Source organism: Notothenia rossii (genome assembly GCF_949606895.1).
Source record: "Notothenia rossii genome assembly, chromosome: 5".
NCBI classification, from domain to species: Eukaryota; Metazoa; Chordata; class Actinopteri; order Perciformes; family Nototheniidae; genus Notothenia; species Notothenia rossii.
Genome location: NC_136903.1, coordinates 61,144,325 through 61,170,636, shown reverse-complemented (window position 1 = coordinate 61,170,636; position 26,312 = coordinate 61,144,325). Strand labels below are relative to the sequence as shown.

The 26,312-nt window shown below is 41.5% G+C and overlaps 2 protein-coding genes across 2 annotated transcripts in view; both read right to left on the bottom strand.

Moving 5' to 3' along the window:
- ccdc71 (coiled-coil domain containing 71) overlaps positions 1–26,312 on the bottom strand; it is a 32,592-nt gene that overhangs the window by 3,053 nt on the left and 3,227 nt on the right. The window lies entirely within an intron of this gene.
- LOC307040257 (piggyBac transposable element-derived protein 3-like) overlaps positions 24,930–26,312 on the bottom strand; it is a 56,306-nt gene continuing 54,923 nt past the window's right edge. Inside the window, exon 3 of the mRNA XM_079682922.1 lies at positions 24,930–25,778. The gene's annotated coding sequence lies outside the window, so the exon portion shown is untranslated. The remainder of the gene's footprint in view (positions 25,779–26,312) is intronic.

The window sequence follows — 26,312 nt, the reverse complement described above, 5'->3', positions numbered from 1 at the left end:
GCTTGGCTAGCCCAGGGGGAAAAGGTCCCCTGGGCGCTTCCACAAACAACAACCAACCTAATTATTACATTCAAATGAAGTACAATATTCAAGTTTACATTAACTTTGGATAATAACACGGGAGAAATGAGCGGGATCTCTCTCTCTCTCTCTCACTGATCCAGTAATGACTGACCCGACAGTAGGGATGGGTATCGTTAGGATTTTATCGATTCCGATACTGCTTATCGGTATTTTTCGATTCTTTTTCAATAATTTGGTGCTCAAAATTATAGACAGGAATACAAGATGTGAAGATTAAACAGTCATTTCATTGTAATTTTCTTGCAGAAATAACTGTATAACTTATACATTAGCTTCTCAGAAGCAGACAAAAATAAATAAAATAACTTAAAGGGGCCTGGCTCGCCCTATCATGCTTTTTGGGGTTTTCCCTCGGACAGAGGATGAAAAGAGGCATATTTTTTTTTTTTTTAACATTTGTAAATCAGTTACATCTTCATCCAGACATTTCAAACTGACAACCTAGCTCGACAAGAGATCCTTAAAACATTGTCCTACAGTGACATCATGCAAAACTGTGATAGGAAGAAATTGGTAAGATGGCAAAAAGATAAAGGCGAGTATGTATATTATTCTGGATTGTACTTTTAAATCATCACAAAATAAATGATGTGCTGAACTGAAACACGTCAAAATGTGTCTGAAGGTTTAACCATTGAACAAAGTATTTGAGCTTAAAATATGTAAATTCCTAGTAAACGACCAACAATTGCTGAACCATACATTGAAACGTTGACCTTTAACAACATTTAAATGTAGTTTTCCAATTCACAATGACATCTGTGAGTTTAACTGGTTTATAAAGCATTCAATGAAAGACCAAATTATTATAGGTGTGGGAGCTCACATTAATACACTGTGAGTGTTAATAAAAAAAAAAAAGACAAGGCGATGTGCCTGAAATGTGGCGATGTGCCAAAACTTCACTCAGGTAAACAAAACATATTACCCGTGCGCAGCAGCTAACCTGCCTGCGAGCCTTCGCTCAGGTCACATTTACAAACGGCGCGGCTGAAGGCCGCTAGCACTATTAGCACTAGCAGTATCGTTAGCAGCCACATTGTTTAGGCTGTCAAATACGCTGCATCGTTTTAGATTCAATGAGTGTCTTGTTTGCAAATGCTTCATTAAGTTGCTTGTGTTGCAACTGATTGAGTACATAGATTGCACCTTGCACTATCGCCACTAGGGCTGCAACAAACGACTAATTTGATAATCGATTAATCTATCGATTAATGAAACGATTAATCGACTATTCGGACTATTACTGTATGCCTTGCACAATTTCTCAAACGCTCTTATTTAGCCATCAACTTTTAGATTTAGCTTGAGGTTGTTTTAGGCATGTGGAAACTAACAATGAAGACAATAAAGATGAATACTTGATTCAAAAATACATATATTATTAAATTAATTAAACACATTTTGAACAAAATTAACATTGCTTTTTATTTAAATAAAATAAATAATATTTCACATCAAAAGAAACAACAGTGTTTTAACAAATCGTATTAAGTGTGATAACAGAACTGTAAACAGAATAGCTGAAACTTGAACAAAATAAATAACTCGGTTACCTCTAATCATTAACCCATGTTTGTATCATTGAGTTAAGTCCAGGTGTTGCTGCTAGCATACATAACACCTGACGTGGAAACGTTACTCGTGGACGGGGCTACAGAGCTACTAGAAAGACAGTCGAACCCAGTGCATTTCTCCGTCTGAATGTGGTGCACTTTTGCTAAATGTTTAGACAAATTGCTTGTGTTACCGCCCTTACATGCTAAACTCTTATTGCACTTTTGGCAACGAGCATTGTCCACATCGAGACGGGTAAAGTTTAACCACACCTCGGAGCGCGTTCTCTCCGCCATCTCCGCAGTGTGTTGCTGCATGTAGCAGGCGCATGTGTGTAAACTGCCCCGCCCCCTCGCACACAGAGAGGGAGATCTCGTCTGATCAAAAATACATCATAGACGCATATGTTTACCTTTTTGCATATTAGAAACAATTTGGCGACACTAAGACTGCAATATAATGTTTTTGTAGCAATAATACACGACATATATCTTTTAAATGTCTCCAGTACCGATATAAAGACCAATAACATTGGAGCTTAACGGCGCGTAAAACACACGTGATGACGTCACCAACAAATCGACGACTGAATTAGTTGGCAACTAATTTGGTAATCGATTAAGTCGATTAGTTGTTGCACCCCTAATCGCCACTACATTTTTTAAAGTGCACCCAGACCTTCGATCGCTTCGCTTGGTCCGCCATGCCTGCGGGAGTCCAACAACAATAATAAGAGCGCTGTTGAGAGAGATGACAAGTGGCATTTACAGTGGCCAATCAGAGGGGTCTCAAACCGGATACATCACACGAGATGAGGGTTCCCAACCAACCAGAATGGTTTAAAGTTGAACTAAGGAAGTAGACGTAACACATATACAGATAGCAGCACTGTTTGTCCAGCGGCTTAACGGTATTGACTTAGTAGCGGTTCTCGATATCCATCCCTACCCGACAGTGAAGAATAAATATATGTATAACAAGTTTAGCTTGTTCCAGAGGTAGATAAATTGGCTAAGTGTGTTAGGTCTAACTATTAGGCCCAATCCCAAACCACTCCCTCGACCAGGGGCGGACTGGGACTAAAATTCAGCTCTGGAAACTGACCCAGTCCGGCCACATGAAATGTCTTATGTTAGAAATTCGCTGTTTATTATTTAAAATTTTACATCCGATTCGCCCCTTTTTTCCTCTCTGTACACAGCTCCAGTTTGGGCATTGGCCTGTCATCAGATTTCATTTTTAGTTGCTGCTGTAGCGGAAGTTTAGTAAAATTATTTTTTTATGAAATACTCCAAATCTCCACCCTCCATAATTGCATTTGCTTGCTACTTTTTAAGGGCGGTGATGACAGTTACGAACTGAAGTTGATGCGATTTGATCGGATTGTGAGGCAGGACGTGAGCCTCATCTGATTGGTCAATCCCTCAATTTTTTTTCCACCAAGGGAAACCAATTTCGGCAAGCCTCCTCTCGCAACAGAGTGCAATCTACTGTTTCACCATAACATCTAGAGGGGCGCTGTTTCACTCTTTGTAACATACTCAATGAGAATGGGGGAGAAATGGGCCGGCAAAATAATTACTGAAACTAAACAAAGTGTTTTTATTTATTAAAATTATAACTACAATCCAAAGAAACAGGGGAAACCTGGCTTCCCTTGGCCTCCAGGAGAAAACGCCACTGAGTTCAAGGGATAATTCTCACCCCCCTCTTGCCCTGCACGTGTGCCAGTTGAGATGGTTCTTCAAGCAGCTCAACTCTGTCCCTCATCATGAACGCAGGGGGCTGGCTGTATATCTGAACTTGCGCCCTCATCATTCTCTTCATCATCTTGCACTTGTTCTAAGCACAATATGGTTCTAAGCTGCTGCTGATAGTGCTTGTAGCAGCGCTGCAGCCAAAAAGGTCTGTCAATTTGGGACATTTATGCTTCACCTACGAGTGACTTCACCTTATTTTCTCTTGCCTTCTCGGCCCCACCTTTTTCTTTTCGTTTTCTTTGATTTGTATCCATGTTTTTTCATTCTCCCTGTCTGCCGCGGCGTCTAATCCCTTCTCTTCGTGTGGCTGGTCTTTTTTCTTCTTCGTGTGTGATTATTTGACAGATAAGAACCACACAACTGCATTAGCAGCCGCTGTCGCCCTCTGTCGGCCGTCAGCGCTTAAACTATATTTTTTTTAAAGGGCCGGCAACGGCCCTTTAAAAAAAACAGGAAATGCCGTAATTGTATGTAACAACGGTTTCAAATCAGCATCTCTTTGACAAAAAATGTAAATGAATAACTCAAATAAAACTCCAAACATCTTTCATTGTGTTACTTTTTTGTAAAACTCTTTTAGTTTTAAACCTGATGTTTATAAGCTTCTTAGTTTTTGCAGCGGTCTGTAAATATACACAACTTTATAATAAAATGCACACAGTTACCTTTTTCTAGACTAAACACAAGTATGATCCTAAGTTAAAAACATGAGGTTATCATGAGGTTGTTAACATCGTAGTTTATCAGTGGATGTTTGCTGGAACTGTTTGTTCACAGCGTGTTTCCTGACGGACACACACAAAGCGTGACTCCGGTCAGGTAGAGACCGGTCTCAAGTCAGCACCGATGCATGCTCGCTGTTTGAGGGCTTGATAGCCCACTCCCCCTCCACACCGCTCCACACTCCTTGCTTTGGAACAGCCCTCAATATGGCGGACCCTCCGCGTGAACGCGCAAACGGAGGGGTAGGGTGTAGGGTAGGGATGCATATCGTTGCCTTTTTTACGATACCGATGAACGATACCGATACTCAACCGATACATATCGTGATACTTTGAAAATGTATCATCTAGGCATTGGCGGGATAATTTTTTTCATACCGTCATACCTTGCTGACATCATACCGTGGTATACGGTATATGACGGTATCAGTCCCAATTTAAGGGGTAATTTCTCCCAAAAAAAAAATGTTTTACTCACTATATCAACAGCCCCACCAAAAATATTTTCCACCAGCCGCCACTGACGGTATGACTTGGGTCGACTTGAGTGAGGTGGCGTTCGGCGGCAAATAGATGTTTCGAACGGTATATTATGCAGCCCGAGCCGGTAGACGCTCGCAAAGTGCCGCGACGTGCGCACGAGTGCAAAACAAGGGCTGCATACATGACACATTGTGCAAATGGCACATTTTGAGATCGGATACAGGACGCGTTTGTAGATGTCCGACGTTATTTCCATAGTGAGCTAAGTTAACAATATATCATCATACATAAACATTTTCCGGGAGTAAATACTTGACTTATTGAATAAAGTTTGCTATATTCACTAACTAGTTTGGCAATATTATTCCGTGCATGTGTTAAAAACCTTATTTCCATTTGATTCATTGGATTACTCGTGTGAATGTTTAGCACGTAAATGCTTTCGTTTTTAAAACCGTCCGACCTCGACTACAAAACCATCAACCAGTTGCATAGGATTACAAAATGTCAACACTCACTCACCCCGTCTTAAACATTCCCAAAGAAGTGCCTCTGTCTCTCGTTGTGCTGGATGAAGTCACTGGCGACGAGTAAACCCAAAATAGTCCCAAACAGGCGCAGAGGCATTTTTCTTTTTTACTAGTTGTCCGAGTTCGGGGCCGGCAAATTCTGCCGCCATCTTGCTCAGCTCAGCTCTGTGTTGAGCTCTGAGAGCGGGAAAGACGGACTGCCCTCCCCTGCCCTCTGCTGGCGCGTGCTGTGCATTACAACCAATGTCATCCCTGTCAAAACTCTGTGTCAGTGTAATAGAATGAAACGCATCTGTGATTTGGCGCACAGTCTGTGACGTCACGGTATTGAAAATCATACCGACGGTATTTCGAAATACCCTGGTATACCGTAATACCGTCCAAGCCTAGTATCATCCCACAATTACTCCCATGAAGCGCTTTACGATATAGTTAACATTTCAATGATTTCAAATTAATATAAAATTCAATTGTGGGACTTCTTGGACCTTTTAGTACTGAACAAACAATGAAAAATACATTAAAAATATGAAGAAAACCGATTATGGAATATCTTTTATAACACCCGCCATCAGGTGTGCCGTGTGAATAGCACATCTTGTCAATGCTAACAGATCGTTATAATTCATGTTAAACCTGAGATTCGACTAGAGAACAAATAAATAGAATAATGGTCATGAGATCTCGGCATTGCACAAACAAACAAATCTCATCTTTAGTTTAGCTACGGTATTTAGCGTCTACAGCACCTCAACTTTTAGGGTTGACGTAGACCCAAACGTCGCCCGGAGGTCCCCCGGTCTTGTTGCGGGAGCTGCTGCACTAGCCAACGCTGCACTAGCAAAACAAACGCTAATTTATTTTGCAAAAGGTGCAGCGAGCTTCAAACATGTTCCTTCCACTGGTTTCAACCAAGCACTAAATTATATGTTTTCCAACCAAATACGGTTGAACTGACACTTCCCCATATTAATTTGTAAGTAGATTCGAAGATACATGAGTTTCTGACTGCCGCTAGCTGAAGCTTGGTTGCTAGGTTACTAGCTGGGTGTTCTCCGATAAGGGGCCGGGGGAAACAAAGTTAGTGATTACTGGTTCCATGTTGATTTAATTCAATACAAATTGTTGGGGGTAACTGAAAGGCTATTACCGTACTGGTTACTTTGCAGCCCGGACATTTCCCCCAAAACACATTTATTTATCGCAACACAGAAGTACCTTTCAAATCCGATCATTTTTAAGACCTTCTAAATCATATTTAAGACCTTTCTTATTTGTTTGGTCATATTTAAAGACCTTTTTAAGGCCTTAAATTCAGATTATCAAATGTAAGACTTTTTAAGACCCTGCGGGAACCTTGTAAATCAGACTTTAGTTCCACATGGAGTAAATTCACAAGCTACCCTGCAGTATACAAAGTCATTCAAACTAGCTGCACCTTTACCAGCTTTGAGAACACTTTAATGATCAATCATTATAAAACATATCATATACTGTATATTATTCTGAAATGAACCAATCTGCATAATGACTACTTTTACTGTCGCTACTTTAACTATATTTTGATGATAATACTTTTCTACTTTTACTTGAGGAACATTTTGAATGCAGGACTTTTATGGCGCATTCACACTACAGCGCGGAGCTCGCTTTAAGCGTGCCGAGCCGTGCAGGGCCTGTTTTTGGTTGCGCTTACACTTGGCCTAGTTCCGGCCCGGGGCTACTTTTTCACCTTTTTTCTGGCCCGACTAAATCGTGGTTCTATCGAGGCCAACAAACAGGGCTGAGTCGGGCTGAGTTTGCTAAACTAGAGAGAGAATCGCTGTCAAGGGGGCTACATCTACAACAAGGTGAACATATTTTACCGTGATTTAATTGTAATACACGTTTCAAAATGATGCCGAAGTAACAACATACTGATACCGGTTAGTGAAAAACATGAATTAATGTTTTGACAAGTCTGCAGACAGACGGCAGGCGAAAAACCTTTTAAAATGCGTGTTTTCTAAATGGAGCTTGGCTAAGCTAACGTTATATATGCTCCGACCGTCCACACTCACAACAACGGCCTATACAGACATAAATAAACCAGCGACTGTATTCGCCATGACACAGGCAGTCTGTGGTTTGTACTTGTTTAACTTTTGTCTAGTTTCTGAACAGATATGAAGAGCTGCGTTACTATAGATACTACCCCAGTTCCTAAACTGTAATGTGAGCGCAGCATTAAAGTGAGCCGGGCCTAATAAGGCCTAACCAAACCGAGCGAGGCCGAGCGAGGCCTGCAGTGTAAATGTGCCATTACTGTGATAGAGTATTCCTCTGGTACTTCAACTTTTACTCAAGTACAAGATCTGAGTACTTCTACTTTTACTCAAGTACAAGATCGGAGTATTTCTACTTTTATTAAGTACAAGATCTGAGTACTCCTACTAAAGTACAAGATCTGAGTACTTCTACTTTTACTCAAGTACAAGATCTAAGTACTTCTACTTGTACTCTAGTACAATATCTATACCTATACCACCTCTGTTTATAGCCTATGAAAAAAACTATTCGAAAACAAAGGCTAAAGCTAACGTTAGCAGATAGTGACAATGTATGCTAGGTAGCTAGCGCAACGATTCCTTAAAATGATATTGCGACAGAAAAACTGTTCAGTTCACATCACGCTCTGCCGCTCTGCTCTGAACGGCCCGTTCTAACAGCTGTTCACCAGCGATGCAGTCTGTGCCACAGTGACTCCGCACAGTTAACGAACGCACCGTAGATAATGTAGCTGACACTCATCCCGGAGAAGCAGAGTTCAGCCGGCCCGACAGGCAGGAAGACTCGAGCACACAGCTCGCGCTTCATATATTCAAAAATAACACCATGCGCGTCATGATGGCACATAACAGCTCGCGACCGCAGATTATTTCGTTGATTAGATAAAATGTAAATTATATTTGACGCAACTGTAGTAACATTTCATGACTTTTCCAAAGCTTTGGGAAAAATATTGTTTTCCATAACTTTTCCAGGGCCTGGAATTTGCATTTTGAATTTCCATGACTTTTCTAGGTTTTCAATGACCGTACGAACCCTGGAGAGAGAGAGAGAGAGAGAGAGAGAGAGAGAGAGAGAGAGAGAGAGAGAGAGAGCTCTGTTTTCTAGCCTGAGTCTATTTAATTTATTGTTTTGGTTGTGTGTGATTTAATAAACATTTAATAATATAATTTATTTGTTTATTTATTATATATAATTAATATATTTGAATATTATTTCACATTTCATTTGCAATGTTGAATGTTCAATACAAAAGTTCTGTTTGAAAGGATGTACTTGAATTATATATCATCATTATGTCAGTGGTCTAAAATGGTCTTACAATGGTGCCGACAATATTATCGTTTATCGCAATAATTTCCGGGAAAATGTATCGTCCAACAAAATTAATTATCGTGACGGGCCTAGTTGGAGCATTGCCATTGCGCTTTAACATTGAACAATAGAAAGGTGACACCTTTGGTTTGGTTACCTTAAACTCAGAACAACCATAGCTGACCAGTTTGAGCTTAACAAGTCTGTATGCATTGTTTGGAATTTAAGAAACGTAGATGCCTCTCTTTAGACACACATCTTATCAGTTTTATCTGCTTCTATAGGGAAACAAATGCATACACGGTCCTCCAGAGACGACATGTACGAGCAACAAAACTCGCACTAATCCATTTGTTGTTGCATTTATTCTGAGAGCCTTACCTGTTCATATGCAAACAATGTATGGTTCCACTGCTGTGACCTTGACCTGACTTAGAACATGTTAAACTTGATCAAGAAACTGAAGTGTGTTCTGCCTCTGAGTTCACTGCAAGATGTTAATGATACGCGTCACATGATTTATTTTCTTAAAACATGAACGTGTACTGCAGCTGTGAACACAAAGGCTGGGGATTTTTTTTAATTGCTAGATTAGGGCTCTGGGAGAAGCTAGGTGAATGTCAGCAGCAGTGTAATCAGACACCTTACAAAGCCAGAAAACAGAAAGAAAAAGAAAAGGTCCAAATCTGCTGAGAGAACGACCCCAGCTGGCTTGTTACCAGTGGGACCATCTCTCACTTCATACACTTTATCTAAACAAGCCTCTTTAGCTACCATGGCAAACAGTGCCTTTGGGACAGAAGAGATAACGCCCTTAGCTCATATTTGGAAATTAAGAAAATGACAATTGCCAAATATTATTTGAAAAAAAAGTGAAGCACCAAAATAGGACAATAGACTAGGGGTGTATTTATTCTGGAACCAAGACTACAATATCTGGTTCAGTCTTCCGTGTGGCCCCAAATATACTGTCCCACTGACAACAAATTCACAAGAGAACCAATCTGCATAAAATGTCAGCGAAGATCCAAAGCAAAAAGACAACAAAAAAAAATCGGACAACCAGGGCCTTTATTGGAGTAACAGCTATGAAAGAGGGAAACGGGGGACGACAGGCGTCAAATGGTCCCAGGCCAATTCTAACCCTGGTCCTCCACATGGGGACCTAGTCCCAGTACATACAGCTCTACCAACTGAGCTATACGGCGGCCAACTATATACTCCTCTTTGAGTAACATTTCACATAAACTGCAATGCTCAAATGTTTCAGGGAAGTTAGTGAGCCTTGCAATAGTGTATTTTTTCAAATGTATAGAGTTAAATGGAACTAATCCATTCTCATGTGGCAAAATACCAGAAAGCCATCAATAGATTTGTAAAGAAGACCAAAAAAAAAAACTAAAATCTATCTGAAATCTCCCATAAATTAACCAGGGATCCCAGGGAAGCTAAATAGCTTCCTGGTAGAAAAGACTGTCACAATTTTCATACTTCGGCACTTGCAAATGCTATTTTGAGTGCATAAGTGCGATCTGCTTTTTTTTAGTTATCTAGTTGGTTTAATTGTCTATGGCAGGGGTCGGCAACCCCTGGCACGCGGCACCGTAACCAGTGGCACACTAGTGGAATAAGTGTGCAAAATATAAAAAAATTATTTTCGGATCCTGAACGAGACCGCCGCCAGGGCGCATCTCCCCGTTACCTGCAGAAGGAAGCCATGCACGGAACGCAGCCCCGCTCTCTTTAACTCCAGGCGACATTCTGCTGCTTTCCTCCGTGGTGCAGTGCTGATCGTTTCACCACAGAGGAAAGCACTTCACAAATTGCAGTACCCATAAGGAGCTGTACAAATGCCGCAGTTTTTGTGTGGCTGTGTCTTTAGTTGAAAGCCCTGTGGCGATCTCATCGAAATAATATGCTACAAAGGGGCGGACTGGCCATCTGTGCGTTGAACTTTCCTGTCGGCTCCCAGAAAGTAGTCGAGGAAACAGGGGAGATGGCTCTCTGTCGTCTCCCAGCGCAGAAGCAACAAGCTTCAGGTTCCCACTTTAGCTTAAATGACTGGAGAGAGGCGAGCTCTTCTTGGGAGGCCGTTGCATTTATTTAGTTGTTCTTCTGTTTCACAAAATACATCACAGACCTCTGTTTTTCTGCTGCCTCGTTTCACTTCCAGAAACATACGCTCACTCTCGCTCTACCATCCACACACACACGCCACACCCCTCTCTCTCCCTTTTAAAAAGGACAGCGATCTCGTCTCACTCTGCATGACCCTAATATCATAACATGTGTGTTCTGGAGAATCACAGAACGGACGATCGTCCTTATTATTATGCCGTTTAAACCAATTATTTAAATGTGTTGCGCTTACAGGTAGGGGTCGACCGATTATCGAGGCCATATTCCGCATTTTACAGACTTTTTACTTATCGGCCTTTTTTAACCAAATTGCCGATACAACTTTGGCTCTGATGCGGCCGTTTCACTGGCTGCAGTCACCACTGTTCACGAGCAATGTCCCGCCCACAACGCTATCTGATAGGCTATTACTGAAGCAGGGCTCAACAGTAACGGTTGCCAGGTTGCCATTGGCAACCATTCAGAAAAAATGTCAACCACTTCTTGGCCTTTGGTTGCCATCAGTGGCAACCTCTTTTTAACATGAAGAAATAAGGACAGCAAACAGCTAAATGTGCACCCCAAAAGAGATAAATGTTAATTATTTGTTGTATTAAGAGTGATATTTAATTATTGTTGTGACCAGTCGGAACCTGATACTTAAGTTGCACGTGCATTGGTGTGATCTTTCTTCTCTCTGTCTATACCTGTGTACTCTCATGTTCCGATTAACCCAGCTTCCCCAAATTTCTTTCTTTTTGGTGTCTATATACGCCGGGATCCGGAGTCATGGATGATCATGAGGTCCTGTGTCATGGATTGCGAGTCCTGGATCTTGAGTCGTGGCTGTGGTCCTGGATCATAAGTCCTGGATGGATATACTCGTGGCTTCATCTTCCTATTATACACACATGCATTTCCAAACATTTGGACTACCTATGTTGCAAATGTATTATCTTTTCAATTTATAGACGGCATCTATTGCACGTCTGTCCGTCCTGGGAGAGGGATCCCTCCTCTGTTGCTCTCCCTGAGGTTTCTCCCATTTTTCCCTTTAAACTGTGGGTTTTCGCTGGAAGTTTTTCCTTGTACGATGTGAGGGTCTAAGGACAGAGGGTGTTGTATTGTCATACTGATATTCTGTACAAACTGTGAAGTCCACTGAGACAAATGTAACATTTGTGATATTGGGCTATATAAATAAACATTGATTGATTGATTGATTGATTGAGGAGCCAGAAAGCGATGCACGTTTACTCGCGTGCGCCGTGTGTTTGTTTTACAAAAAATGGGGAAGCAAAGTTGTTTGACTGTGGGGTAAAAAGTTTGGCCAACCCGTCAACATCTCAAACGAATGTTCAAAGTGATTCAACTGATAAAGCGTAAGTTGAACCCGAACGAAAAGCAAAGAGGAAATGTGTAAAGTCTTGGGAGGCGAAATATATATTATGTTATGTACATTCTGCTCTGTTGTCTATTCACTTCCAGTAAAAGTTCCTTCAAAATAAGAGTCCCGATCTTGTTACTACCAAAATAAAAAGTGCTAAATGAAACTTTACCATTGGAACAAAATGGCATACAAATATAATCACAAGTTTCCTACCACTTTAGTTTCAAATAATTGTGTTAATTACTTATTGTAAAGCGTTTGAACATTCTTTTGTGTCACATTTTCATTATTAAGTTGATGTATAACTGTATAGTATATTAATTATTTAAAATATAAGGTGACTAAAAATGGCAACCGTATTTTCAGTTTTGGCAACCAAAAGCTGATGCCTGGTTACCAGCCTGGCAACCACTTTTAAAAGTTAGTGTTGAGCTCTGTGAAGTGTCAATCAACACTGAAGATTTTCCGGTCTGCAGCCAGCCAGAGAGGCGGGACCTTCTCAGATTACAGGCAGGTGCGAAGAACGCAGACGCAGACACAGACAGAGGCAAGCAGCAGCAGTGAACGGTGTTTAGAAGGTAAATCAGTTGAAAGCCGAAGTTCAATAAACATCCCAATCCCCTATGCTGAAGTTGCAAAAACACCACGATCTTATGATCAGTTCTATCAGTTTCCCAGTTACAAAGGGACCGGGGGGGGGGGCGGGTAGCGTCTTGCAGCGGAGAAACTGTGACGCGCTGGGACGACTGGGACTGTGACGGCTGCTAGTGGAGCCTTGCAGCAACTATGCTTTCTGCACCACAATCTGGTGCTCCTGAATTGGGACTACTAAATGAGTGAGACTCAAATATCAGAAGTTCAGAACAAGTTTTAGTAGTTTTTATTTTAACTTCATTTACTTTACTCAGGGTCACAGAGAGGAAACCAGTTTTAAGATGTTGAAAAGTTCATTAAACATAAAAAGGCATTTCAAAGAAGTTGTGTTATTCTACATTTTGAGACCAAGATTTTCTGATTTTATTGCACATGTATATCGGTTCCAAATATCGGTTATCGGTCTCCTTGATTACTAATAATCGGTATCGGCCTTGAAAAAGCCATATCGGTCGATCCCTACTTACAGGTCCACACACTGCTTCCCCGCAGCGAAGCTCCTCCCACGCCCCCGTTGATAATTCACGATCGTCGGCACGCTGATAACATTTTTTTTCTTCATATCAAAAAGGTTGCCGACCCCTGGTCTATGGTTACCTCTATTGCAAGCTTGCACCCCTATACAGCTATTATCTGTTTGTTTGCGCGTCGAATGCTCAGCATTAAACAAGGTCAAAGTTTAAATCATTTGGATTTTTGAGCGCAGTGCTCAGCGACAGTTTGAGCGGTGTTTGATGTTGATTAAAGCTCTTTCCATAGAAACACAACGGCATCTTTTTGGCGAGTGCCCAACAGCATTGTCCGATTTGAGACACACAATGTCAAATATGTAAGAACTAGTAACACAAGTAAATACATACTATATACAGTGACACATACAAGTCTGCAGCTACATGGCCACAGCATCGGTCAGCAGCTATATGTAATGGCCGTTTTTATAATTTTCTAACACACACATGACATAATAACATGTTCTGTTTACCTTTAATTAAAACTGCAGGGAAGGAATGAGATCGTATCTAATCAGGTAACAAACGGCTCAGTGGAACCCCCCAAAAACATAAGTTATTAATTTAATACTTTTACAGATAAGCATAGCGCATAAGGCAGCGTGGCCTGCATAAAGACTAAGGCCAAGAAGATCTATGGCGACTCTGCAGTTGAACATGCACAATAACAGGCCCATTAATCAGAGGCAGCAACTCACAAAATATCTTTGCTTCTGCAACAGATACAGAAAGACTGCTTATCTGCAGAAAGACGAAGGATAATACTGTTTTGTAATGATACTTTTCAAGGACATTTCTAGCTAATTATTTTTAAACTATGGCCTAAGAATTCAAATAGATAATCTAATATATAGGTTTAGCCCAGCTCAGTGCTGTACAAAGACTTAACCACTTTATGGTGCGTGGCATCATTTGTGTTTTCCATTGAGGAAATCAACCAAGATACGGCATTTTTGGGCCATGGCTGAAATGAACACCTTTGCTGCATTGTACATAGTGTGGAACTCCCAGATATGTCCGGATGAGTTGTGTTTGGGCTCATAACATTATCTGGAGACACACACCATTCAGTGAGAGCTGTAATTATTTTCTCTAGGAAGTCACAAGGTACTGATCAGAGATGAAGTACTCGAGTGCCGATTTTCGGGACCCGTGACTTGACTCGGACTCGCGCACTGATGACTTGGACTCGTGAATTTTTCTCCCCAGGATGACTCGGACTCGACCTCGTGAATTTTCCTACCGCAATGACTCGGACTCGTGAATTTCCCCCCCCCGTGATGACTCGGACTCGACTTGTACATTGACGCTCCGACTTGGACTCTGTCTCGAGCAAGTTTTCTCTGGAGTCTGATGTCCTCTATCCTGGCGTGTGCACCTGTGAGGCGAGTTCACTTACTGGGCCCCGCTATTCCAGTCTAAAGATGTCTCAGACCCACCCCGCATCGTGCTGTATGCTTTCACACATTCTGCTTCCACATTGGGAAAGAGCAGCGCAAAATACTCGTTATGTGGAAAAAAGATTGAAGAGAAGGCTCCGTAACACATTACTCTAAGGGTCGAGTTCAGACATATAGGCTGTCTTGAACACTATCATCAGAGTAACGTGATCTAATCAATAAATAAAGATTCAGCCGATAACACGAAAGCACATGGCTACTTAAAGAGCATCTTGCAGGGTTTTTTGTTTTTTTTCTACATTTATGCTTAAACTTGCTTGAAAATTAAAATTAAAAAAGTTAAGGTCATACGTCAAACGTGTCATATTACATCACAAAGGGTAAACATCTCCGCTCTCTGACCGCGGGTATAGTTAGTAGTTGCGTTGAGTTGAGCGGTTGTGTTTTAGTGAGCTGTTATTTTTTGGTAGTTTTGCATTGTACTTCACCATTTGTAATCATGGTGCAGTATTGTGTTTGTGCAGGTTGCACAAATACCAGCCTGTCAGGACATCGAGTCCACAGTTTCCCTCACGGGAAAAGGACCGGAGCTAGCGTTCGTTCATGGGTGGGTTGTGCATCCACCTTCCTGCAGCACATATTCTCCACAGCTTTATCAGGAAACCGTATTACATCTCTCTCTCCTCCCCCCCTTTGCTGCTCTCTCTCTCTCCCCTCCGGTACACGGCACCGTAAGACGTAGTGTGGAGTTGCATTAGGTAATGCTGTGGTGGCTGTACTGCTCCAGCCGTCTCCTTTGTGTTTGTTTGTTTCCCCCTGTCTGTGTTGTTTGTGTGTGCGTGGTGGTTGTCACTCCTGGCTCCCGGCTCAACCTCCACTCACCTGCTGCAATCAGCTGTGCACCCTCCCCGACTACACACCTGCTTTCCATCAAGCCATTTACAACGGCATATCAACAGAGGCTCCACAACCTTTCTCCGCCAGATCGTCAAGTATCAGCCGTATCTCGCGTCTCCCCTCCGGTACACAGCACCGTAGTGTGGAGTTGCATAAGGTAACGCGAGATACGGCTGATACTTGCGCATTAGTTTCTGTTATGGATCAGTATCAACAGTCCTCCCAGTAACGTTACTATATTATCAATGCTACTTTAGTTATAGCCTGATATATGATAGCTAACTTCACAATGTTGTGATGTGACGTTAGCTAACATTCTGTAGCTAATGCGGGTCACTCACCAAGATAGCTGCCCAGTTTTCCACTGGTTCTCCTCACACCAGAGCTCAATTTCTCTCCGATGGCCGTTATTTCTTCTAATCCTTGGCTGCTCCTGGTCTCTTGGAAGCCTAGCAGGCTCATAATTATAAGGTTGTGGTCCGTCATATGCATTCGAATATTCATGTTCAACTTCTTCTGTGTCGAAACTAGCATTGGGATCCATGTTTATTAATACGTTACACCGGCCCCTCTCCCCCTTGTTTCCCCCATGTTACGTCACACGCGGGAGGTCACGTGCCGAGGCTTTTTCATGCGGAAGTGAACATTTCTTACAAAAACGACGCCAGATGTTACTGTAGTGTATATTTCTGTATATATTTTTTTTAATCTAGTGTATTCATCATTTCCTACACATTTATTCACAGGTATCTTTAACCTGGAAGTTGCTCTTTAACATGCAGAATGTCGTCATTTTGCATGCTAAGTAGCCATGTGCTTTCTGGGGCTTAATCTTTATTGATATAATTTAAACATTCACTATAATAATTGTAGCGTCCGCGCCTGAATTATGGTCAGACTCTCTAACTGATGGTATCCGTTTCCTGCACACTCTTGCTTTTATACAATCATTACCAACGTAAGAGCTTGTGCCCTTATCTGAAGCACCCCCCAGGATTGCCAAAGCACCCCCTAAGCCCGCCCAAGAAATATGTTTTGTTTTTTTCGAAAAATTATTATTATTTTTATTAAATTAAATCAGAAAAATTATTGATTTCATCAATGCAAATGTGAAACAAACAAATGTTTGACCAAAACCATTAAGCCAACACAGGTGATATGATTAGGCCAATGAGCAATACCCATTCGATTTTTGACCTACCCATAGGCTAAATTACTTTGTGACACTTGAGTGACTTCCTGTTAGCTGGAGCCCCAAATTATTTGCTAACAGCAAAGTGACAAATGGATCGTTTTTTAGTCCTTAAATGTCCACGTGTGGACACTCAATCAAAACCAACTGAAAGCGAGAGAGATTCTGCACATAATAGGCCTCGTGAGTACAAGTAGCTTACTTCTGGGTCTCTGTGTTTCATTCAAGCTCTGCGTGTGTGTGGGACGACCCATTTTGTGTGCGTGCGCAAGCGAGCGAGAGAGAGCACTCGCGCACCGGTGGGTATCTACCGGAGATCGTTGTGTTTAGCATCTGGTGCTAACGGATATAAGGAGCTTTTTCAACAACAAGGTGGAGGGAGAACTCTCTCCTCCTGTCAGACTGAGAGTCTCAGATAACTTCAACTCAGGTGAAGTAAAGGACTCTCAGTGTTTAGATAGTTAACTTTAGTCTAGTTATCTCAGTGGGTCTCAAACGGTTTGTTTTAAAAGGGGAGTGATTTATCCCTGCTTACACCTATATGCCGTGAGCTGATTACCGAGCCTTCATTGTAACAGTCGCGGGTACCAGAGTTCCCGTTAGCCACTAATTACCGGACGACGACCGGTAAAATACGCTGAAGACCGGCAAATCTAAATCTCTCCGGTCAAAGTGTCGGTTCAAAATCATTTCCGTTTAGCGCAATACCACATCAGTTGCGCAACTTGCGCCACTTATATGACAGACAAAAGAGTATGTGACAGACAAGAATAGTCAATTCTAGTGTCGAACACTTAATATGGAGAAAGAGATGTCCTGTATGGGTTGATTGTGCGTTGATCTGTTGGTAATGCCTCGGGGTTCCGGTGGGCATGTAAACAAATGCATAATGCTGCGCTATACTTTGTGGCCTCACTCGGTTGCATAGCGACACTTATTGTTTAGGTTTCTTTTAATAAGCAAGTAGTCCTATCATTAGCTAGATCTGATCGATATGGACATAAACGCGAGTGAAGTCTAATCTGACGAGAGAGAGATCAACTGCTGCTGACGAGTCGACACGCAGCTCTGCATGATCACATGCAGCGGTGAGGGAAACAAAACACACACTTCAGGTTGGAATATCAAACGTAGCTATTTTAATTACCTCTCAAACTACCGTAACTAGTTATAGATATGTTTAGTTTTACCGTCGGGTCACTCATTACTGATCCACGAGCTGCATGATACTGACGGGCTGTCAGGAGAGGGAGAGAGCGCTCCGTTTATTATTCCCGTGTTATTGTAAGTTACTGTTCACTTTAGAATAATGTAGTTAATCTACTATAATTAGTTTGTTTAATATCGAATCATATCAATTTGTTTTAAAGCTCAATAACAAAGAAGACCTTTGACCAGCACTTTTCTAATTTAGTCCGGAAGATTTAAACTTTAACGGACATGTTGACCGGCGAAAAAATATTGTAACGCGAACTCTGGTGGGTACACTGTGTGTGTGTGGGGAATGTTGCAGTAGAAAATTCAACTATAGCGCTGGTGCATTAATGGGAAACCCTTAATGTTTGAGCACCCTCTATGAAACGTCAAGCTACCCCACAGCACCCCCTAGAGAAAATCTCTGGCGCCGCCACTGTTGGACTCTAACACAGGTAATGATGACTCGGACTCGACTCGGACACTCCTTGGGTGACTGACTCGACTACGACTCTCCCTAGGTTGACTTGGACTTGAAGAGTGGTGACTCGAGAGTGACTTGGACTCGTGAATTGGTGACTTGACTACAACACTGAAATCCCTTTATTAATGCTTTAGCAGCTTGGTCCGGGAAGACAGCAAGTTATTCTGGCGCCATCTATGTCTTTAGATTGACTATACATGTAATGTGACGCGTGATAAATATACTTTGCGTCATGTGTGAACACATCTTTATAAATTGACAGTAGTAATGTGGGTTCAGGTTAAAATTTCTGCTTATCGATTCTGGTTCCTATTGATTCCAAAATAGTAAGAGTTAAATGTTTTGATTACAAAAAATGTTTTGCGATATATATATATATATATTTTAAACATCATCAGACATGCTGAATGAAAGTATGTAGCACCCAAGAAAGCTCAAATACTCAATACTTTAAACAAATTCATGAATTCTTATTTGTGGAATTACTCATGGGAGAACTGTAATTATTAAGTGAACAGGTCCCTAGCAGATAGATACAACGTACGCCCTTGCAGATACACAATAAAGAATGGTATCCCTCTTTCAGGAACCGATAAACAAAACCACATGACTACCCACTACTGGGTGGTTTGAATTCGGTTCTTATTTGGAAGCGAGTTTCGGTTCCAAACCCTACTCGTGCCAGAGTTTCCGTTAGCCAGTAATTACCGGACTATGACCGGTAAAATATGCTGAAGACCGGCAAATAGGGATGGGTATCGTTAAGGTTTTAACGGTACTACTACTTTTATCGATACCGCTTATCGATCCGGTCTTTTAATGGTACTCTTATCGGTGCTTGTGGAGAAAAAAATAAGGTAAACTAACAAAACAAATTGTGAACAAAATTAACATTGCTTTTTATTTAAATCAAATGCATAATATTTTACATCAAAAGAAACAAAAATGTTTTAACAAATCGTATCAAATAATCTGATGACGGAATTGTAAACCGAATAGCTGAAATTTTAACAAAATAAATAACTCAGTTACCTCTAATCATTAACCCATGTTTGTATCATTGAGTTAACTCTGTGTGTTGCTGCTAGCATACATAATATACCTGACGTGGAAACCTTACTGGTGGATGGGGCTACAGAGCTACTAGAAAGATAGTCGAACCCGGTGCATTTCTCCGTCTGGATGTGGTGCACTTTAGCTAAATGTTTCGACAAATTGCTCGTGTTGCCGACCTTACATGCTAAACTCTTATTGCACTTTTGGTAACGAGCATTGTCCACATCGAGACGGGTAGAGTTTAACCACACCTCGGAGAGCGTTCTCTCCGCCATCTCCTCCGTGTGTGTTTGTGTTTCTGCATAGCAGCTGTGTGTGTGTGTAAGCTGCCCCGCCCCGTTGCAAGCAGGCGGGGGAGAGAGATCTCTCGTCTGGATTGGAAAGATCAAAAATACAACAAATAATCATATACACATTGTGCAGTATTTTTGCATATTAGAAACGGAGTTGGCGACACTAAAACTGCAATATAATGTTTGTGTAGCAATAATACATATGACATATTTTTTAAATGTCTCCAGTACCGATAAAAAGACCGATAACGTCGGAGCTTAACGGTACCACTGTCTTTAATAATTCAGCCCCGGGGCCCGTTTAATACCGGTTCTCGGTACCCATCCCTACCGGCAAATCTAATCGGTCAAAATAATTTGCCCTGAGCGCAATACTGCATCATTTGCGCCACTTACAGTGGGGAAAAAAAGTATTTAGTCAGCCACCAATTGTGCAAGTTCTCCCACTTAAAAATATGAGAGGCCTGTAATTTTCATCCTAGGTATACCTCAACTATGAGAGACAAAATGAGAAAAAAAAGAAATCCATAAAATCACTGTCTGATTTTTAAAGAATTTATTTGCACATTATGGTGGAAAATAAGTATTTGGTCAACTCCAAACAAACAAGATTTCTGGCTCTCACAGACCTGTAACTTCTTCTTTAAGAGCCTCCTCTGTCCTCCACTTGTTAACTGTATTAATGGCACCTGTTTGAACTTGTTATCAGTATAAAAGACACCTGTCCACAACCTCAAACATTCACACTCCAAACTCCACTATGGCCAAGACCAAAGAGCTATCAAAGGGCAACAGCAAAAAAACTGTAGACCTGAACCAGGCTGGGAAGACTGAATCTGCAATAGGTAAGCAGCTTGGTGTGAAGAAATCAACTGTGGGAGCAATTATTAGAAAATGGAAGACATACAAGACCACTGATAATCTCCCTCGATCTGGGGCTCCATGCAAGATCTCACGCCGTGGGGTCAAAATGATCACAAGAATGGGGAGCAAAAATCCCAGAACCACACGGGGGGACCTAGTCAATGACCTGCAGAGAGCTGGGACCAAAGTAACAAAGGCTACCATCAGTAACACACTACGCCGCCAGGGACTCAAATCCTGCAGTGCCAGACGTGTCCCCCTGCTTAAGCCAGTACATGTCCAGGCCTGTCTCAAGTTTGCTAGAGAGCATTTAGATGATCCAGAAGAGGATTGGGAGAATTTCATATGGTCAGATGAAACCAAAATATAACTTTTTGGTAAAAACTCAACTAGACGTGTTTGGAGGAGAAAGAATGCTGAGTTGCATCCAAAGAACACCATACCTACTGTGAAACATGGGGGTGGAAACATCATGCTTTGGGGCTGTTTTTCTGCAAAGGGACCAGGACGACTGATCCGTGTAAAGGAAAGAATGAATGGGGCCATGTATCGTGAGATTTTGAGTGACAACCTCCTTCCATCAGCAAGGGCATTGAAGATGAAACGTGGCTGGGTCTTGCAGCATGACAATGATCCCAAATACCCCGCCCGGGCAACGAAGGAGTGGCTTCGTAAGAAGCATTTCAAGGTCCTGGAGTGGCCTAGCCAGTCTCCAGGTCTCAACCCCATAGAAAATCTTTGGAGGGAGTTGAAAGTCTGTGTTGCTCAGCGACAGCCCCAAAACATCACTGCTCTAGAGGAGATCTGCATGGAGGAATGGGCCAAAATACCAGCAACAGTGTGTGAAAACCTTGTGAAGACTTACAGAAAACATTTGAACTCTGTCATTGCCAAAAAAGGGTGTATAACAAAGTATTTGGATGAACTTTTGTTATTGACCAAATATTCCACCATAATTTGCAAATAAATTCTTTAAAATTCAGACAATATGATTTTCTGGATTATTTTTCTCATTTTGTCTCTCATAGTTGAGGAATACCTAGGATGAAAATTACACTCATCTCTTATCTTTTTAAGTGGGAGAACATGAACAATTGGTGGCTGACTAAATACTTTTTTGCCCCAATGTATGTGACAGACAAGAATAGTCAGTTCTAATGTCTAACATTTAATGTGGAGAAAGAGATGTATCCTCCTGTATGGGTTGATTGTGCGTTGATCCGTTAGTAATGCCTAGGGGTTCCGGTGGGAGGGATCACTGTGCTCTTCCTCGTTCGATTCAGACGAGTGAAGGCGGGAGCTGCGTAACTGACGATACGAACCATTTTTACCAAAACAAACACAAGTCTCTAGCGATGGGTATCGTTAGGATTTTATCGATACCGGTACTGCTTATCGGTATCTGTATTTTTTGATACTCTTATCGATACTTTTCAATAATTTGGTGCTCAAAATTATAGACATGAATACAAGATGTGAAGATTAAATAGCAATTGTATTGTAATTGCAGAAATAACTGTATAACTTATACATTAGCTTCTCAGAAGCAGACACAAATAAATAAAATAATTTAAAGGGGCCTGGCTCACCCTATCATGCTTTTTGGGGTTTTCCCTCAGACAGAGGATGAAAAGAGGCCTTTTTATAAAACATTTTTTAACATTTGTAAATCATTTACATCTTCATCCAGACATTTCAAACTGACAACCTAGCTCGACAAGAGATCCTTAAAACATTGTCCGACAGTGACATCATGCAAAACTGTGATATGAAGAAATTGGTCAAAAGGCTAAGATGGCAAAAAGATAAAGGCGAGTACGTGTATTATTCTGGATTGTACTTTTAAATCATCAGAAAATAAATAATGTGCTGAACTGAAACACGTCAAAATGTGTTTGAAAGTTTAAACATAGAGCAACGTATTTGAGCTTAAAATATGTCAATTCCTAGTAAATGACCAACAATTGCTGAACCATACATTGAAACGTTGACCTTTAACAACATTTAAATGCAGTTTTCCAATTCACAATGACATATGTAAGTTTAACTGGTTTATAAAGCATTCAATGAAAGGCCAAATTATTATAGGTGTGGGAGCTCACATTAATACACCGTCAGTGTTAATAAACTAAAAAAAGACAAGGCGATGTGCCTGCAAGACTGCACTCAGGTAAACAAAACATATTACCCGTGCGCAGCAGCTAACCTGCCTGCGAGCCTTCGCTCAGGTCACATTTACACACGGCGCGGCTGAAGCCCGCTAGCACTAGCACTGCTTCATTAAGTTGCTTGTGTTACCACCTTTACAAGCAACTAATTGAGTACATAGATTGCACCTTCAGTGCATGACATTAAGGATTTTGGGAGATGGCCCTGTGGGCTATCAAAGCTAATTTACAGATGGCCCTGAGCCCAATAGAGATTGCCCTGAAAAATGTGCGTGGACGAAATGGCACGAAGGGTTTGGGGGGGCCTCCCCCTAGAACATTTAGATTTTTGCAGGTCTTACTGTAGATGCTGTCTGGTGCATTCTCTAAACTGAATTATAAGATGAACCACCACAATATTATATTGTACAATTTCAATTTTATTCTTCATTTCAATTGTTTGTTTGTGTTTGCTCGCTTGCATGCCCTGCATAGCTATAAGAAATACTTAAGTTGTTGGTCAAGACACTTTCCATCTGATGAAGGCATATGCCTTCCCAGATGGAAAAAAGTAGAAAACATTACATCCAGTTATAACTGCCAAAACAAACATTATTTACACTATTATGGCCCCTGTTAAAAATATTTGTAATGTTATCTACTGTAAGTTGGTCGAACGAATGCCTCCTCATCCGGAAGCTGACCGAGCAGACCCGAGCAGCAGTCTTGAGGAGCCGAGCGCATCCGCGAAGCACACAAAATGGTGACGTCAGAGTTCCCGTTAGCCGGCAAATCTAAATCTCTTCGGTCAAAATAATTTCTCTTTAGCGCAATACCGCTTCAGTTGCGCCACTTATGTGACAGACAAGAAGAGTATGTGACAGACAAGAATAGTCAATTATAATGTCTAACACGTAATGTGGAGAAAGAGATGTCCTGTATGGGTTGATTGTGCGTTGATCTGTTGGTAATGCCTTGGGGTTCCGGTGGGCATGTAAACAAATGCATAATGCTGCGCTATACTTTGCGGCCTCACCCAGTTGCATAGCGACACTTATTGTTTAGGTGTCTTTTAATAAGCAGGTAGTCATATCATTAGCTAGAACTAGCTGGATCTGATCGATATGGACATAAACGCGAGTGAAGTCTAATCTGACAGGAGAGAGAGATCAGCTGCTGCTGACGAGTCAACACGCAGCTCTGCATGATCACATGCAGCGGTGAGCGGAACAAAACACACACTTCAGGTTAGAATATCACACGTAGCTATTTTAATGACCTCTCAAACTACCTAAACTAGTTATAGATATGTTTAGTTTCACTGTCGGGTCACTCATTACTGGATCCGCGAGCTGCATGATACTGGCTTAATAGATTGCCCGATCGGGCAACCAGCAGGTGAGGCTTCATTGCCCGAGCTAAATACTAGATGGCCCCGGGCAGTCCTTAATGTCGAGCCCTGACCTTGCACTATTGCCACTAAAAATGCTTCGCTCTGTCCGCCATGCCTGCGGGAGTCTCACAACAATAATAAGAGCGCTGTTGAGAGAGATGACGAGTGGCATTTACAGTGGCCAATCAGAGGGGTCTCAAACCGGATAAATCACACGGGATGAGGGTTCCCAACCAACCAAAATGGTTTAAAGTTAAACTAAGGAAGTAGACGTAACACATATACCGATAGCAGCACCGTTTGTCCAGCGGCTTAACGGTATACCGATACCGTCTAATCAGGTACCGGTATTGACTTAGTACCGGTTCTCGGTACCCATCCCTACAAGTCTCACAAGAAGCGTCTAAATGAGCCCTGAGCGAAAAAATGCTGATGCACTTAGCACAGAACTCACGGTATAAATTAGGGCTGCTTGATTGTGGCAAAAATCATAATCTCGATTATTTGGGTCAATAATTGATACCACGATTATTAAAAACGATTATCCATTTACTTTGAAAACATTCATTTATTGAAAAACAAAAAGTGAACAGTATGTTTTTAACAGTTCATTACCCTGAACTTTAAGTATAATTCAACTGAAAAACCAAAAGAAAAAAAAAAGTTTTATTTCGATGATGTTCTTTTCATAATCGTTGCAAGCCAAAATCGTAATTGCGATTAAAATACGATTAATTGAGCAACCCTAGTACAAATACTTTATTACTTATCGGATCTGCATAAACAAGATATCAACTAGCTGAGATTCCACAGATTCTAGAAATATAAGTATCATCACTGCGATCAAAACTCTTAGCAGGGGAAGCAAACCCAGACAACACACGACGTAGCTTTACGGAGGAAAATCTGCAAATATGTCTTACCTTTTGCTGTTTCTGATCAAAAGTTGTGTTCAACAGCATTAAAACGAGAAAAACGCTGCTGAAGGTTTGAAATGATACTGATAATCCATCATTCCATTTTTGTCAAAGAATGAGATTTCATATTAGCTGCTATTAGAGCTACAACCCAGCTTCCGGTTTTGGGCAAACAGCATGTGCATCACTCTCAATCCTCAATGGAAATGTTTAGATGGATTTAGGAACTTTCCCTCGATTCTATTTGCTCTAATGGTGGAGGTGTCAATCCTCAAAATCGACCAAGGGGGGCCAGAGATATGGCAAATCCAACCAAATGACCCCAGAAGTGGGTTTTTTTTGGTTGCTAAACTTCTCTAAAAAAGGTCAAATGTCTCTTATTTTGCATCAACCTTGATACAGGGTACTTATATGTTATAGTTTGGATTCCTAAAGCTTTTAGTCTACAATCCCATTATTCAAGGGTGGTTTTCACTATAAGTAATGTTTGTTTTTTTGGACGGACACTACAATTTTTTTTTTTTTTACTATGTTCAATCTGAATTTACTTTAAAGGGGACCTATCATGCAAAATGCACTTTTGTACGTCTTTTATACATGAATATGTGTCCCCGGTGTGTCAGGGAACTCACCAAGTGTCAGAAAACACAACCCTCTCTCTTTTCTTCCATACCCAAATCTCTAAAAACGGGGCTGCAACGGAGCTGATACAGATTTGGATTTTTCTGACGTCAGAAAAGGGGTGCTCCGCCTATATGGGCAACTCTCCACCTATCAGGGGAATGAAAGACCGCTTGAAAGCACTGGAGACACTGTAGTACATATGCCAGGCCTGTAAGTGGTGCTGTAGTCTGCCACAAAAGCAGCGAAGACTTCCTGTGCATGGTTGCCCTTTTGTTTATTCTCTGCTTTATTCTCCGCTGTGAACACTTTTTCTCCCTCCCTGAGGCAAGCGTTTGCCACCAGCAGATGACAAACACCCAGCTCTCCGCCTCTTCCAAGGAACGAGGGGACCGTGCGGCAGAGTTTCAGTTAGATTTTTTTTCGCCGGTCAACATGTCCATTAAAGTTTAAATCTTCCGGACAAAATTTGAAAAGTACCGGTGAAAGGTCTTCTTTGTTATTTATTGAGCCTTAAAACAAATGACTAACGACTCTATATAATAATAATATAAGAATAATACACGGAGGACGGAGCCTCTCTTTTCCTCCCCCTCTTCTGAGAGCCCAGCAGCTGATCTCAGAGCACGCTCCCTTCTCCTGCAGGGGGGCGTGGTCAGCTGCAGCTCATTTGCATTAAAGCTA